The sequence below is a fragment of the Oryzias latipes genome, chromosome 7, assembly GCF_053564925.1.
Source record: "Oryzias latipes strain Hd-rR chromosome 7, Olatipes_Hd-rR_3.1".
NCBI classification, from domain to species: Eukaryota; Metazoa; Chordata; class Actinopteri; order Beloniformes; family Adrianichthyidae; genus Oryzias; species Oryzias latipes.
In genome coordinates this window covers 6788095-6805689 of record NC_136243.1, presented here as the reverse complement: position 1 = coordinate 6805689, position 17595 = coordinate 6788095, and the positions used below count along the sequence as shown (strand labels likewise).

At 41.2% G+C, this 17595-nt stretch overlaps 1 long non-coding RNA gene across 1 annotated transcript; it reads left to right on the top strand.

Moving 5' to 3' along the window:
* The first annotated feature begins 7588 nt into the window (after positions 1-7588).
* LOC111947628 (uncharacterized) lies at positions 7589-8075 on the top strand. The gene is made up of 2 exons (XR_002873487.2): positions 7589-7726; positions 7804-8075. It is a non-coding gene; the product is annotated as an uncharacterized LOC111947628 (long non-coding RNA).
* Positions 8076-17595: the final 9520 nt, after the last annotated feature.

Sequence of the window (17595 nt, the reverse complement as noted above, 5' to 3'; positions counted from 1 at the left end):
ATAGATAGATAGATAGATAGATTAATTGTCCACTGGGGAAAGTTGTTTTCATAGTAAAACATTTCTTCATAAGCTATGGAATTATGGTATTCATGCATATGCCTTTAGTTTGTTTTATTTTTGATAAAAAAATGTATGTAATGTATGGCGTATGTCTCAACCATTCAGAAAGCAACAAGAAATTACATTTGCGCTGAACAATTTCCCATTTCCACGTGGATTATTACCGACATCTGTAGCTTGTCAGATGTAATTACCGTAAATTCCGGACTACAAAGCGCACCCGATTATTAGCCGCACCCACCCATTTTCACGTGTTTAACTAATTTTATACATACACAAGCCGCATCGGGGTACAAGCCGCATGAATTAGGCAACATTGTCATCCGGACGGATCACTTCCTGACTCAGAGTGTAAGTATGATTTATTAGCACACAGTGGGTGGAGTCATTTTTGCCTCAGGCTCATGTCTTTGAGTTTATCTGCATCTGCCAAACAGTATGCACCTCTATTCTGTTCACAAGTTCCTCAGTTATGGTTTTTATTTTTATTATTTTTTTTTAACTTATTGACAATCTAGGTATCACACATAAAATTACAAACAGTAACCATATAATCAACATTACATCCCTCAGTTATGATGAGGAAATTTACATCCCCGATCCCCCATTTCCCATGAGTCTTAGGGGCTAAAGGCGGGGCCAACACCGGGCTCGCCATTCTGTTGTACGTGTTTAAGAATGAGCAGCAGTGCATGGAGGGGTGAACGGGTAAAGCTCTCCTTCCGCTTGTGTCGCGGCAGCGTTATGGGAGTAACAGGGCTGTTTAAAAAACACACCGGTAAAATACAGCAGCGACGACTTAAAAGCGCGCGCCTCAGCGCGATACGCGCGCCTCCTCGCGGCGCGTGGGTCAGAAGTTTCCTTCCACAACAAACACTTGCTCCGCGGACGCCTCGAGTAAGCCCTGGCTGCAGCCTGCAGAATGTCTCGACGCCTCCGCGCTCCCGCGCGCTCCTTGTCTCCCCTTCCTATCTACTCCGACAGCTCTGGCCAGCGCGGCTTCAAGGAGGAGCGCTTCGTCCCCATTGCGCCGGTGGACGGAGCAAATCGTGTCTGTGCAGAGCAATCGGACTTAATACTGTACGTTTTGTGTATGAGGGGCGGATGCGTTGTTACGTGTGGGAGCCTTCAGACTGCCATCGGCCCCACAGCTCACACGACACGCAGTCTCCAGCTCACACGGAGGCTGTGAGCGTTTCAATGCAAATCTCTGCTCAGTCCTTAGAAACCGTTAACACGACCACGTCAATTTGTGTTTCCAGTCGTGTCCCGACAAAATAAAGGCTGATATTATTGCCACATATTTACGTGCAGCCAGCCGAGTCACTATGACTCAGAGGTAAATGCACTCCTGAGCATGCGCTGTTCTCTCCGTCACGCAGCTGACCGGCTTTTCCAAACCCGTTGGTGATTTTTTCACGCTGCTTTTAACGATTTTTTTTAACTTGAAAGCTTCATCATATTGTAGCGGCGATCACGTGCACGTTGGGTCTAATGGCACCAAAGGATTCTGGGATGCGGCTGGACATGCGTGTTTCGTTTTCTTGAACCATGACTGAAGTGTCTAAGACCTGAAGTCAAGTCCATGCTGTTTGGCTGCTTAGAGGTGTGTTGAAAAACAAATGACTTGTGTTTGATGTTAGAGAATTCAAACCATTCACTGTGTCCAAAAATACGTACACGGTGGCCGCCAATAAAATCCAATAATTAGCCGCGTCACTGAATAAGCCGCAGGACTGTAAGCGCAGGAAAAAAGTAGCGGCTTGTAGTCCGGAAATTACGGTAAATGGATGGAAATAAAATGCCCCATCACAATGCGTAATGACGCACAATGGCTGATCTTGCGCTCTTAGAAGATGTGGAAAATGGAAGAATTCGGAGTGAACGCATATTGAGACAGCAAGAAGACTTGCTGGCAAACGAGGACGAGTGGCTTATGAGCCGGTTCCGACTTCCTCGAGCCATCCTGTTGGACCTCTGCGGGCTTTTGGGCCTGGTGTTACAGAGGAGCACTCGGAAGAACCACGCCGTGCCAGTCCCACTTCAAGTCCTAACAACACTAGGATTCCTGGCGACTAGCACTTTTCAGAGGGAATTGGCTGACAGGTCAGGAATATCTCAGCCGACCCTTAGCCGAGTAATGCCAGACGTGATAAAAGGCATACTAGCTTCATCCCATGATTCCATAAAGTTTCCATACACGGCGGGTGAATAGGCAAACAAGAAAGCTCAATTTGCAGCTATGTATAGTTTCCCAAATGTCATCGGTGACATCGATGACTGCACTCATGTTGCCATAAGGGCTTTTTTATTTCGGCCACGGTCCGAGGTTGTGAGGCTACAGCATTTAGCCACCGTTTTCCACTCAAGTGCCTTTTTGGCATTAGTAACGCCCACACTGTGCCCTCCAAACAACACTTTTCTCCTCTTTTCCACCTCGCCAACAATACCACCTCGCCACTCATTTATTCATTTACTTTTGTTGCAGTTGTTGCTGTTTTCAATAGTTTTTGTTCCTGAACGGTTGTTTGTTTTTGGTGTGTACTTTATTAATTACTTATTTTTGTATTTAAAAAAAAAAAGAAAAAGTTTTACATGTTTCTTACAGTTGATCACATTTGCAGTGGATCACATGTTTTTTACACTTTCACATCTGTATTTAACCACACTCTCATATAAGTTCTATTCATTTGGTCTCCAGTCCAGCCTGACAGTGTAGAAACCATCAGAGAGGAGGACTTGGCTCTTTTAAGAAAGATTAATCCATTTCCTCAAGCCCCCTTATCTTGGCAACACAATGTTCCTAAAAGAGTTGTTAATGTTGGCAGCACATGAGTGGTGGTTAGTGATCTCTCACAACAAAAAGGTTCTGGTTCAAATCTCAGCCGAGTTCTTTTGTAACCCTTGTGCTATCCTAGGCACTTTACCATTGGGAGTTGGGTCATCTAGACCCACTAGACAGTGCTCTGAACCTTTTTTCATGATTTCATGATTTGTGATCTCCACTGGTGTCCATGGATTACATTACATGAAATCTTTCCACCTTTATCCCCCTTTGTCATGGTAGGGAGAACACGTCAATGGAAGGGTGGGGTCATCTAAGATAGCACAAGGGTTAAGGAGTTTGCATATTCTTCTGGTGCATGTGTGGAACTCCAGTTTCCTCCCACAGTCCAAAAACAGGCTTGGTGTGAATGTATGGTCCTGCAACAAACTGGGCATCTGTCCAGAGTGTAGCCCACCCTTACCCAACAGTGGCTGGGATAGGCTCCAGAAATCCCATGACATCAAAAGGGGTTTAGCAGATTAGAGAACATGGATGTTTTTTCTTGCTTGCTTCATGTGATGCATTGACACTGTCTTTGTTGTGAAATGAGGTTTAAAACACTTCGATTGTTGATTTATACTTTCTACTTATCACAGCCTATCAATTAATTTCCATTTTATAGAGTTTAAGCTGTTGGAGAAAATAAGGCTTTTGTTTTTTCATTTGAAAGTAAGGATTTAAAAAAGTCTACTTTAAAGTAAAACTGTAATTTTCTTCTTCTTTATTCTTTATTCCTGTTTAAATTCAGAGTCACTACATCATGATTTCAACTGAACACAAAAACCAGAGGAAACCTAAAGAAAAAACAAAGCTTCTAGGATTTGTTTTTCTGGATCCAAGTTTTTTCTTCCATGACCTCCTCTGTGCTCAGCTCTCACCGCCTCCTACTCACGCAGCAACAATTAGAATGAGAAATCACATAAATCAATAAAATTCAACAACCAGCCTAAAGATGCTTTCTTTTTTAGCACTGAGATGTTTCCAAGCACAGTGTTTCACAGAAAGAAACAACAGATTTGGACCTCTGGAAGGCTCAAAAACTCTGCACAACCATGCTGGAAGAAAATCAAAGATGGTTTTGATATCTACCAAAAACACACAGATCCCATGATGATTGCTGAGCAGAGCAACATGAAGCAGTCGATTCAAACTGAACGTTCTTTCACTTCTGTGAAGATGGAACACATTCAGATAGATGCTGTGGTTTGGTTCACGGTGGTTCTCTGGAGTCCCAAAGCTGCACAAACATCCTGGAAACCTTTTCCAGACTGATGTGTGGCCGTGGCCTTTATCTCATCAGCTCTGAGATCTACGTTCTGCTGCTTCTTTGTGTCAGATAGCTTCTGTTGAGGGGCTCTTTGATTCAAAAACATGTTTTTGAAATCAGCTTATAAAATGACAACATGACGACAAAATTGGAAGTTGGTTCTCATCATGGTTAGACTTGGAACAGGCGTTATGTGGAAAGATCAACCTGTCATATCTACCGTTTATTAGCCAAACAGTTAAAAAACAGGATTGTTTCCAAAGTATTAATATAAACGTCACTTTAACAGCCTGGTGGGAATTTCTCAAAATATCAAAATCATCAATTCAACTATGCAAAACGACACCCATCTGGAACAACCCAGACATCCTCGTAGACAAAAAAATGATACACTTCCCAGCTTGGCAAGCTGGGGGTGTAAAACAACTAGAGCACCTAATTATTGATAAAAGATTCATAACTCCCCAGGAACTAAAAGACAAACATGGAATAAATAACTTCTTGGAATATCAGCAACTTAAATCAATTATTACTAAAAAGTTTAAATACAGAGACAACGATTTAAAGCTACCAGATGTAGTTACCACTCTGATTAATTTCTCAATGAATAAAACTCTCTCCAAAATATACAAACTCTTATGTAATTTAGATAATAATATTTATCTTTCAACAACAAAATGGGATGCAGATTTGAGCATCAGCACAGATGAAAGCTTCTGGTCAGAACTCTGTCTAAACCCCTTTAAACTGACAAAAAGTCCAAATCTGCAGCTAATCCATCTCAAAACTCTTCACAGGATTTACTACACTGGACAGAGGATGTTCAAGATGGGTCTCAGTAACTCAGACATTTGCGAGCACTGTGACAGTAATCTACCCGACAGTTACATGAACGCACTGTGGTTCTGTCCAGGCTCTCTAGCAGCAGGTATGTGCTGATCTATCAGTCTGGCTTAAGTTTCAATCACAGCTTCACCGTCACTTTGTGTGCTTGGTGACATGAGTGCCATCGATATAGAAGGAGGATTAGTATCTATCATTTTCACAAGTCTTTGTATTGCTAAAAAAACAATTTTAATAAATTGGGAAAACAAGAAAAACATTACTGTAAGTCAACACAGAAATCTGCTGTTTGATCAAATCAGCTTGGAAAAAATGTCAGCCCAAAGTTCAAATAACTTTGAAAGAATTCAGTTTCTCTGGTCTCCCATAGCCAACTCCATGACTTAGGGGGTGGGGAGCCTGGTCGTCACTGCTCCTTGCTTTTCTGCCGTCGTTCGGGGTGGGGGTCTGGGCCTTCTGGTGCCCGGCGGGGGGCGGTGGGAACTCTGTTGGTCGGGGGGTCGGGTCCAGTGCCTGGGTGGGGTGGGCGGGGGCGCTGCGCAGTCCTCTGGGCTCGGGTGTGGGGATGTATGGTGGGGGAGGTTGACTGGTGGTCTGGCTTGGGGGGGGGTGGTCTCCTTGCCTGTGGTGGTGGTGGTGGGGGGGGGGGGTGGTGGGGGACCCTGCTCGGGGGGTGGGGGGGGTGTTCCGACGGCGCAGGATGGGCTGCCCATCTACACCTGGGGCTGGGATCACTCCTTCCCTGGCTCTGGGACGGGGCGGGGCAACCCTCTTGGGGCCCGAGGTCGCTCTGGGCGTGCGGGGTGGGGGCTTGCTGGCCCTGTCCTGTGGGGGGGCTTCCTGGGGGAGGGGGAGGGCCCACCATCAGTGCGGGACCTTGGAGGCTTGACTGGTCGGGGTCTCCGCTGAGGCCATCTGCGGTTGCCCCAGCTTGTTGGCTGTCTCAGTCCCGTCGAGGCCTGACCAGAGCTCTCCCAGGGGTGGCGCCTGTGGGCGGGGGCCTGGGTTCGCTCCGGGGGAGGCGGCGCTTTCTGGGCTCCTCTCTCTCTGTGTAGGGTGGGTGGTGTGGGGCCTGGGGTATCTGCGCCTCGGGGGGTGGGAAACCTGGGCTGGGGGGACCTGGGCCCTATGCTGGGGGGGGGGGGGGGGGGGGGGGCTGGGGGACGGCTGTTTGACCACCGGGGGACAGTCTACCAGCTGTCCCTGACTTACCCACATCCTCATATAATCTCATATTAGCATGAGGGGGTGGGGGGTTTAGCCTGCGATGCACCTTGTGGGGGAGGAATTACTTGGGAGTGGTCCCCCTCCCATGGTTGCCATATGGAATGGGCCCCCCCCTATCTCGGTTTTATTTGCACCTTAGACATGTAGGGCCATTGGTAGGGGGGGTTCTTGGACATCACTGTCAGCAAGCAGCAGATGTCCCCTTAGCGCCCTACCCCCCAATTTAAACCGCACCTTAGACATTTAGGGGCCCTTGGTTGGAAGGGTGAGGGGACATCACTGTGAGAATTCAGGAAATGTCCCCTCAGTGCCCTACCCACCAATTTTAACTGCACCCCTTTAGAACACACACCCTTTACTCCTCCAAATATATATTCCAACATATACACACATACATGCACACACCCTCACAAACACACACCATCTGGACCGTCTGTCCCCTACCCCATCCCTGGAAGGGGGAACTGGGCCCTTGGCAATGGTGGCCGCGTCCCCTGGGTGCTGGTTTTCTGGGCCCGGCGGTGCTCTCTCCATGCAGAGAGGGATCCCTGAGCTCTCTGGCAAGGCCAAGAGCCGGGGATCGCATCACACCTTAGCCTTGGTGTGGGGATGGCTGGGAACTCTCCCTCCTTTTCACATTCCACCATCCATTTTAGAAGAACATAAACACTCACCTGAGCACAGGTGTTAGCTCAGCTTTGCACAAACACTTTGCGTGATTGAATGAAATATTTCACACTAGTTGGTTTTAAGGCATAAGTATGCGTGTGTGAACACTCTGTTTTGTGTACATGTTGACATGTGGACATTTTTGCTGCCAACAGGTGAGTTTATAACATTTGAGTGTGTGTGTGGACAGGCCCCGGCCCTTCTAGATTTGTATTACATCTGAACCTGACCGTATTGATAAACACTTGTTGCTTTATACTGCTTCATGGTTTTACCCCCCCCCCCCCCCTTATAATCACCCTTCTACCCCCCCCCCCCCCCCCCTCTAACATCCCTCTCTCTTCTTCCCTCCTTCCCTCCTTCCCTTTTCTGTCCGGTCCAACACAAAAAATCTTCAAATACGATTAAAATGAATAAAGTTTGACCTCAATTAAAAAAGGGGTTTATTCAGTCATACCTCTGGTTTGTCAGAAGATCCAGAACCCCTGTTGTTAAAGTAAAATATGTCCAACACGAGAGGCCTTCAGCTCTCATCTGTTTGCCCAGCTGTTGGACAGGACAAGTTAAAAAAAAACAACCAAATAAATAAAATGACAACAAACGAGGGTTCATTTATTTACCCAAAGCATCATAATTATTTACTTTACAAAAATGCAATATTATTGCAATAGTATTTGTCACGGTGCCTGTGTCAGCCACCTCCCCCTCCCAGCACTCCTGCTCCTGCTCTGCTGATTGGAACCAGCTGTCCTGAATCTCCTCATCTCCTGCCTGCCTTCATAAGGGTTCTTCTCTTCAGTATCCAGCGCCAGTTTGTTATACTCACTCTGGTGCATACGTCTGGCCTTTTAAACTTCGCTAACCAAGCTAAGTTGTTTTTGCTCACGACTCTTGTGCTCACCCTCAGGTCCACCTACCATTGGTCACGCTGGTTCCTTCGTCCAGAGCTTCTCTTCACCCTGGTCTCGCCGTCCTCGGCGCTCACGTCCTTCCTCAAGTTGGTTTCACCGTCCTCAACGTCCACGTCGCTGGATCCACGGATCACCTCGCTCGTGGGAAATACTCCACCAGTTCTCGTCGTCCACATCTCCGGTGATGTCAGACCTTCACCCGAGGATTACTCCACGCACCTTGAAACTGTTTGTTCTCCTCGTAAGAAAATAAACCACCTTCAAGCTAGTCCTGTCCGAGAGTTACTTCCGGGTTACAGCTTCTGGGTCTGCCGCGTCCACGACGCCATGACAGTATTGGTCTTTTAAAATGGGTCAACTGAACATTACTGAGGATAACAGTAAATGTAAACTGAGACTGAACTCAAATTGACTTAAGAAAACAAACCGACTTGACCTGAAAGCTTTTATACTGGCGGATTAGACCATTCACACAAACGTGAGGAAATTACACAATAAAATATAGAACAGGTCTTATATAAACACAAAGCAATTGTTACCCTTGTGCTATCTTAAATGACCCCACCCTTGCATTGATGTGTTATTCCTACCATGATAAAGGTGGAAAGATTTCATGGAATCCATTGACACCAGTGAAGATCACAAATCATTGAAGAAAAAAGGTTCAGTGCAGTGTCTAGTGGGTCTAGATGACCCTACTCCCAATGGTAAAGTGCAGAAGAAAACCGAACCGTCATTTTTTATTTACTGCAGGTGTATTTGACTTGTTTGACACAGGCATGAAAATTTGTTAGCTCAATCAATGCTGAATTCAAATCATTTCAACATTATCTAAAAGTGAGGTGTTTGCTGTTGTGTGGAAAGAATGTTCTGTTGGGAATAAATATTGACTTGTACATTAAACGTATTTCATTGCTCTCACAAGTTCATTGTAAAACTTTGAGTATTTCAAAACATGGGTTTTAGGAGAAAACCTGACAGATTTGACTGAAGGGTTTTTTCCTGCAGAGTTCCTCTGCGCCGCTGCAGAGAGCTGGAACAGTCCAAGTTTATGCTACAGAGCTGCAATCAAGACCATGTTGTAAGTCAGAAAGCATTTGATTATGACCTCAAGACTTCCTGGAGATAAAGACAATGTTATGACTCTTTCTGTCTCTGGTGAAAAACTCTCACGTAGCCATCTTTGACACCGCCTATCCCCCCCACAGAGCAGAAAACCCTGCATATCCGTGGAAGGGAAAGTCCACCAAAAACACAGAAAACTTCACAGTAAGTTAAAAAATGTGATAAATGAAACATGACCTACAAACAAGTTCAGCATTACAGAAACATGGAGTGAAACCACTGAGGGGGAAATAGTTACATAGAGCTGAAATCACAACAAACTGGAATCTGATATGTGTGTGATCAGGAGCAGAAAGCTAAACTAGTGAACGTTACCTCACACGATGTAACAAAGGAAACAAGATAATAAAGCTGAAAGCCCCTAATCTGTGACGATGTGTGGGTTTATTCTCTGCTGCCCTGCCTGCTGCTGCTGGTCCTTCACTGGAGTTCTGTTTGCTGAACGTCCTCTGACCTCATATGAGCGAGTGGGCTGCAAAGCTCCTCTCTGTGTGGGAGAGCGGCCGTTCGATCCTGGCGCAGAGTGCTGCAGATGTAAAACAGAGATGGAAGCTGAAGCATTCTTCATCTTCACAGAACCGGATTTGTTTGTATTTCCAGAGAGGATTTTTCACATCAAAATCAAATGTTTAAGATTAGAGAACTGTGGTTAACCCATCCGTTTGTTTCTTCTCACAAAGTGATGAGAGCAGTTTCTGGCTTTCAGGCTGAAAGTGGCTGCAGCTTCAGACAGGAGGACAGCGGCACAAACTGCTGAAAGAGTCAGCAGCTTGAGCGGCTCTCCAGGGTCAGGATGGGATGCTGAGCTCCTGTCACATCACAGCCAAGAAACGACAAAGTGACAGCTTGGTATAGTGATGTTACCATAAAAACCTGGACTTTAATATCAGAAGAATACAATGCAGGAAAGAACTGAAGACTGGATTAGTGAAGAGATGCAAAGAGAGTGGGCAGTATGGTAACTAAGTTACCATCACAAGCTGATCAGATCAGATTTAGTCCTTAGCAGTCCAGGGTCCTTTTCATCCTTTTTTCTACCTTACAACTCGATGTATTAATTTATCCTTAAACAGTTTTATTTTGTGGCGATGCTAGATATCAGTCTTTTAGTACAACCCTTTTTTTTTACAGATATAGTTTTGATCAGTATTTCCACAATGAACCTGGAACTCAATTCCAGGTGGTAAATTTCCAAATTATTTTATCTATTAAAAAATCACAAATGTTGAGATCACACAGACTTTATGTTAAGAGAAAAAAATGAATAAAACCACAAAAAAAGCAAAGACAAAGTCAAAACATTCTGAAAAGTTTCTAAAAGCAGGTGAACCACTGAACTAAGGGCTATCACAAGTACGTGTCATAACTTTTGTTGTGCTTGTTTGAAACCAAACATTCAGTTTTGAATGGTTTCATTCCTACATCATAGTAAACAACCATGTGATACGAACGCACCAGTGGGTTCAGGGACCACTGAGGGCATGGAATTTCATGATACATGTGTGACATTTGAAACTCAAGTGTTTCTTGGGTTACTTACTTGTTGATGTGCACAGATGTCCGTCGAGGGTTTCGGCCTCCTAGGTCTTTACAAGAATTTGGTTCTGAGCTGTTCAACATTTTTGATCAGTTGAGAATTACACAGTATACTCCTATTATATGTGGTTCATGCGGATAACCTAAATCCTACGCAATTATGCATGGCTTTTGTAAGATGCGTACGCAAATTTGTGTCTTCCCACAACCGTTCCACATTTGTTTAACAGAGTTTTCACGCATAACCACCGATGTATAACTTTTATATCTTATATACGATGAACATATCACGGTAAAATTACAGAAGTGACGCATGAATCGCAAATAAATTGCATATCAACAGCGCAATAATCAAGCATAGTTCGTGTTCTACGTTTTAGTCATTCTTTTTCTGTGGTTTTAACGTGGTTCATTCGTGACACATCTGTGAAAATTTCACATAAAGAAAACAACTCTTCTTACTTTTTCCATGTATAATCACGTCCATCGATCCATGGACCACAATCACACCCCCATGCACACACACATTCACGTCTAAGGACAATGTAGAGTCATCAATTCACCAGTCTGTGCAATATGCACAAAATGCACATAGTGGCTGTGTGGCCACTATGTGCCTTTAACGGCCTTTAACGTCAGGTGGAAAAAAAGTGAGGACTGTTCAGACTTCTTCAGACTCTCCTCCATCAAAAACTGGTGGATGGGATCTTTCTGAGGGGACACGCTCACTTTCTCTTACAAACAAAGGTGATAAATCTTGGTGTTTTCAGCTCTTCTTAAAGCTGTGCTGCCCTCTGGTGGAACTAAGGCAAAAACGTCATGTTTCTTAACATTAGTATACTCTTCTTTTTCTTATTTCTAGAATAAACGATAACAATCAAAACAGAAAAATAAACATAAAAATAAATAAAACATGGACATACACTGATCATGTGACCTGATAGTTACAGCTACACCCTGGAACTTTTAGGCAGTTTGACTCCAATTACGGACTGGATTCAAAGCTTTCATCTACCAGATTCAGGGAAAACTATAGTCAAACAGTTCTGTGCAAAACTTATAGGCACTTTTTTAAATAAGGCCTTAAAAGCAGAAGTATCTCCTTTCACATTGTTACCTAATTTTTGACTCTTTCTTTAGTCCTCCACTGCATAGCGTTGTCTCAAGACGACAAACCACTTTTTCATGCCTCGCCATTAGCCATTTGACTAAAAATAACTTTTAAGTTATATTACTGTCCATCAGAATGATGAGTTGAAATTACTTGAATTATGACTGGAGGGGTCCTTTTCTGGAAGCTGTGTTAAAAGAGGGACATGCGTTTAATGTGAAGAAGTACTTTTGATAGTTTTTCTACTTTTATAGGATTATTCACACAGTAAAACTCTTCATTTTCATTCGTTGTCTCAAGGCAACACAATAATTATTATTATGCATTTTATTTAAAAGCGCCTTTGAAAACACTCAAGGACACTGCACAGGTTCAAAAGTAAAACACAATAAAATCCCTTTAAGAAAATGTTATAAAAACAGTGCATGAATTGAAATCTTAATAAAATCAGAAAACAGAATTGTTCCACAGCTCAGGTTATGTAAGAAGCCACAGTAGCAACAAAACATGCAGACTGATTAAATGGAAGCTAGCTTTATTATTTGGTTTAATTTACAGAATCTCATTCCACAGAAGAGAAAAGGAGCGAAAGGAAGGATTTTTTTCAGCGAAAACGTGTGGAGTACACAACCATCCCGTTTTTCCAGCTAAACATTGAGCAGGAGCTGAGAATTCCATTACTTCAGCCTCGCTTTGAAAAGCAAAACATGCTCATTGTAGCCATTAAACATGACTTCATTCATGTGATTTAGAATAAATCAGCACAATGTGTTTTCTTTTTTACCTATTTCTTTAGACTAAAACGTTAATTATATTGGTGCTGCTGAGTTAATGTTTCAGATCAATTTACATTTGATATTATTTATTGAATTATTTTTCTCAGCATCAAACGGTTCAGTTTGTCAAAATTGTTTGTAGTTTAAATAAGGACTGACAGATTTTTTTTATTCTATTTCAGGCAAAACTTTCAGGCATTTTCTTTTTCCTAGGGGGGCTTTGTAACAAATAATTGAGAAGCACTGGGTAACACCAACATATATACAAACATATATACACATATATATATACATATATGTATATAAATGTGTATATATATGTGTGTAAATGTGTAAATATATATATATATATATATATATATATATATATAAATGTGTATATATATGTATATATATATATATATATATATATATATATATATATATATATATATATATATATATATATATATATATATATATATATATATAATATATATTTACACATTTACATACATATATATATATATATATATATATATATATATGTATGTAAATGTGTAAATATATATATATATATATATATATATATATATATATATATATATATATATATATAAATGTGTATATATATGTATATATATATATATATATATATATATATATATATATATATATATATATATATATATATATATATATATTATATATATTTACACATTTACATACATATATATATATATATATATATATATATATATATATATATATATTATATATATTTACACATTTACATACATATATATATATATATATATATATATATATATATATATATATATATATATATATATATATATATATATATATATATATATATATATATATATATGTACATATATAAAGGGTGTGGTGTGAATGTGTGGCTCTTGCTGCGTTTTGGTCCTGAAATAGCCCAAATGGCTCATTTTAACAGTAAAGGGCACAGACTCCTGCTGCAGGTCTACTAAAATCTGGTTTGGAGTTCTGCAACAGCCAGTTTGGCAGGTATAGTTGAAAAAATGAAAAATAAAAGACTTAATTTTAGATGCCATATTTAAATCAATGCAGAACTCAAACCATACACAGAGAACTGAATGTTTTTTTCCCTTTCTAGTATGTGGGGACTTGTAGTATATAACTGTTTTGAACCTTCTACAATGCCGGTGGTCGTATTTTTCCTGCTCCTGAGTTTTTACCTACCAGCAGAATTAGTGCAAAAATTCTACATGATCTGTAAAAATGACAGAAAATCCCGTCCACCAAGGGATGCCATTTCTCCATTTTTTGATACATCCCCGACCACCAGGGGTCGTGTATTCCCCGTACACTTGCATATGCTGCATCAAAAGGCTGCAGTCTCCATTCTCTTTTTTTTTATCATCGACTACCAGAGGGCGCCATTTTTTAGCATTCACCTTCCACCCAGGCTGAATTTTTTTGCAAGCCCAATATTGCAGTTTTTTATTTGTTATAAAAGTTTGAAATATCCAGTACTTTGTTTTCCACTTCATGATTGTGTCCCAGTTTTCTATCTTTATGTTTGAAGCCTCAAATGTGGCAAAAAGTCACCTTGATTGAAAAATATTAAATACTTGTATGTAGAGAAAGTCATTAATTATATAATTGGCCCCTTTCAGCCAAGAGCCAGGCGTTTTTATACTCTCCCAAAAATACTTAAAGAACCACCACAGTGGCGCGTTCCCTTTCAGACCCCTCCAGGAAGACCAATATTCTCGGCTTGTGACAATAAGACGTACCGCACAGCAGAATAATATAGACAGTCTGTACACAAATACAGATATAGTAAAGGGAATACAATTTCTCAGAAGATTTTTAAAAAAATGTCCTGATCAAAAAAGACCTGACAAGGAGTTGCTGCAACTTTTAGAAATGAATCTCAAAAGAAATTATTTTAAACTTCAGCACTGGTAAAAATGTACACTGAAACCATTATTTTATTGATATCTGGATGACATTTGGGGAATATGGAATCATTCTGAGTGAGGATTTGAGATGTTTTTGAGGAAACTTAACCCTTGTGCTATCCTATGACCCCACCCTTCCATTGACGTGTTCTCCCTACCATGACAAAGGTGGATTAAGGTGGAAAGATTTCATGTAATCCATGGACACCAGTGAAGATCACAAATCATTGAAGAAAAAAGGTTCAGAGCACTGTCTAGTGGGTCTAGATGACCCAACTCCCAATGTTAAAGTGCCTAGGATGGCACAAGGGTTAACATTGGGAGTTGGGTCATCTAGACCCACTAGACAGTGCGCTGAACCTTTTTTCTTCAATGATTTGTGATCTTCACTGGTGTCCATGGATTACATGAAATCTTTCCACCTTTATCCACCTTTGTCATGGTAGGGAGAACATGTCAATGTAAGGGGGGGGGGGTCATCTAAGATAGCACAAGGGTTAACTGTCACAATCCTTCAATAAAATAAAAATTCATCAGTGACGACTCTTCTGTTGATTTTTTTTGGACACAACATTTCAAGGAGAAACTTTCTTTATAAACATTTTGTGTAAAAATAATAATAATAATACTGACTGATGTCGATATTTAGTTTACGATATGTTTTCATTTTAAGCAATTCTTTGATATTTTTCTGAAAGTTAGGTTAAAAAAAACATTACAATAAAACACGTTTTTTAGACAATAAACACGAAAAATGTTTCTATGAGAGCAGTGAATAAAGTTTTTTGTCTACTCTCAGTTGCACAGTGGTACAGTATAATTAAGCTTTATGGTCTATTGGTTTCAAACAGCAACGATCCACAGAAGTCTTGTTTTTCTGCTGTCAGTTTGTGACCCAAGACATTTGTAAACAACTTCTGACACAAATATTCAAAACATCCATTCAAATCATTTGCATTTTAGGTAGAAAGTGTTTTTTTTGACATGCAGTTGTGTCAATTCAAAGTAACTTTATTTACATAGACGATATTGATAAATGACTGATTTTACTACGGATTTCACTATCAGTGAGGCAGCCAGTATCACCTGACTGACAGCCAGGGATCACATCTGAAACCTTTTCTGAGTGACATTAGTATTGTTGCATTTTTATTCAGACCCCCAAAAAAATTCTTGCTCCAATTTTCCAACAGGAAAAATGTTCCTGAAGTAATTTTAGAAGTCTTGTTATTAATTTAATGTGGAACATAAAATTCTAGAGGTGTAACGAGTCATTTTACCAATGATTCAATTCTTATAACAAATTGTGGTTGATGATCCAATTCACAGTCTACAGTATATCAGTTCATTTTGAACGATCTGAAGCACTGACCTGAAATCGATCCAGGACATATTTAGCCAAAGCTTAAACCAAAGCAGGGCTCTAGAGTGCGACTAATTTGGTCGCACAGGCGACTGGGTCTTTTAATGGTTTGCCTAAAAAAATCCATGGTCATACTGGTGTGCCCAGCCATTCTGTGTAAAAGAAAACAACAAAAAAGACTCTGAAAGTCTCATTCCTGTATTTGTTTGCAGGTGTAACACATGTCAAAAATGTCTGTTTATGTTTATGAGAATGAACATCTGAGCCGTTCAGGTTGGGTCTTTTTACACGCGCCCAGTGCTGGCGGCAGTTATAGTGCGGGAAACTCTTCAACACCGGAGTTTGGCGCCACTGTTTACGTTCTGTCGTCTGCCAAAACTTTTTAACGCATTTAACTTAATTGCTTTGGTTTTTGAAGCAGAAAAAAACAGTGGATGCTGCCTCGGAGAAACGCGGCTCTGCCTTTAGTAATGTGTTGTTTATTGGTGTAAAGTTAAAAAGAAAAGCAGCTTTTCTCCTCGGATTCACAGGGATCGTGTCAACGGTTGAAGATTTAATTAAGTGTCGCTGTGACATTACATTACAAGTACAGAAGCTTGGAAGGTCAAATCACATCAACAAATCGCTCAATGCAAAAAGATCATAAAGATCACAACAATTAAAAGAAGCAAAACGAATAATAAAGACAACTTAAGTTTTAGACATCAGAATAAAATCCCTGAACTTATAACAATATATAAAAAAAGAAAAAGAACAAGAAATTAAATAAAAATTTAATGTTTCAGAAAACAAGATTGGCTCAGTTGGCTCTCTGTCTGCCTGCTGGACGCACTTGCTCCAGCCCCGTGGGCTCTGCGACAGACTGTCCAGGGAGTACCAGGCTTCGCCCAACAGTAGCAGGGACAGCCCAAAAGGGATACAGGAAGTTAATAAAATGGATGGATAGAAGTTTAGGATGAGTCGCCATATTGGATGTGCATTCTACCCACTGATCGCGTCACTGAAAACGTCACATGCCACATGCCCAAAGCTGAGTCCCTGATTTACTGACGTGACATGGCAACCTCACAGACAACTGTCTGAACTGTGGTTGCACCGCCCAAATCATGCCGTGCCGCTTAAATCGCACCGCTGGCAGACCGCCGCGCCGCAGGCCCTTAGATCGCGTCTGTACCATTGAATTAGCGTTGAAATTGGCCGCCCCTGACGCGCGAAACATGTTTGGTGTGAACGCAGCTTTAGCTTGGGATTGTGAGGGACTGGAAGCTAGCAGGAGAGAGTGTAGACAAAGGAATGATGGGATATTAGTGGAGGCTTACTTCCGCACCAGCTGTCTCACCCACAACTCAGAGGCAAATTTCTGATAAACCACTGCTGCTCTGCAGAAACTATGTCTGACGACACGGCTTTGGATTTTTAGTTAAAAACAGCTTAATCATAATTAATAGATGACTGGGAACAATTTTACAATAGACACAAATATAGATAATTTAGATTTCTTTGAAAGCACTTCATTGGAATTCTAGCATTTTTAGCACACATTTCAACAGTATCTTCCTAATAGGATACTACTTTTATACCTAACATAAAACAGGACAACAATCAGTTGTTTGAACGTGTTTAAAGACATATCAGCAGCTTACTGTTTTGTTTCCCATACATTTCAACTAAACTAAGGGCTTGAAAACCTCCTGAAAGCAGTAGCAAAAGATATTAGAGGGCAAAGCAAATATTCTTGAGATATTTTAATGCAATTGTTATCAACCTCAATGTTGAACTTTGTAGTTGTCAAAGTTAACATACTCAGTTTAATGAAAGACCTGCCCTCCAAACCTGTTCAGACAGTATGTCATGATCTCGCGAGAGAGACAGACCCAGATGCTGGAACCCGGAAGGAGACTCGGGAGGCGGCGTGTTCAATGGGAAAAGTT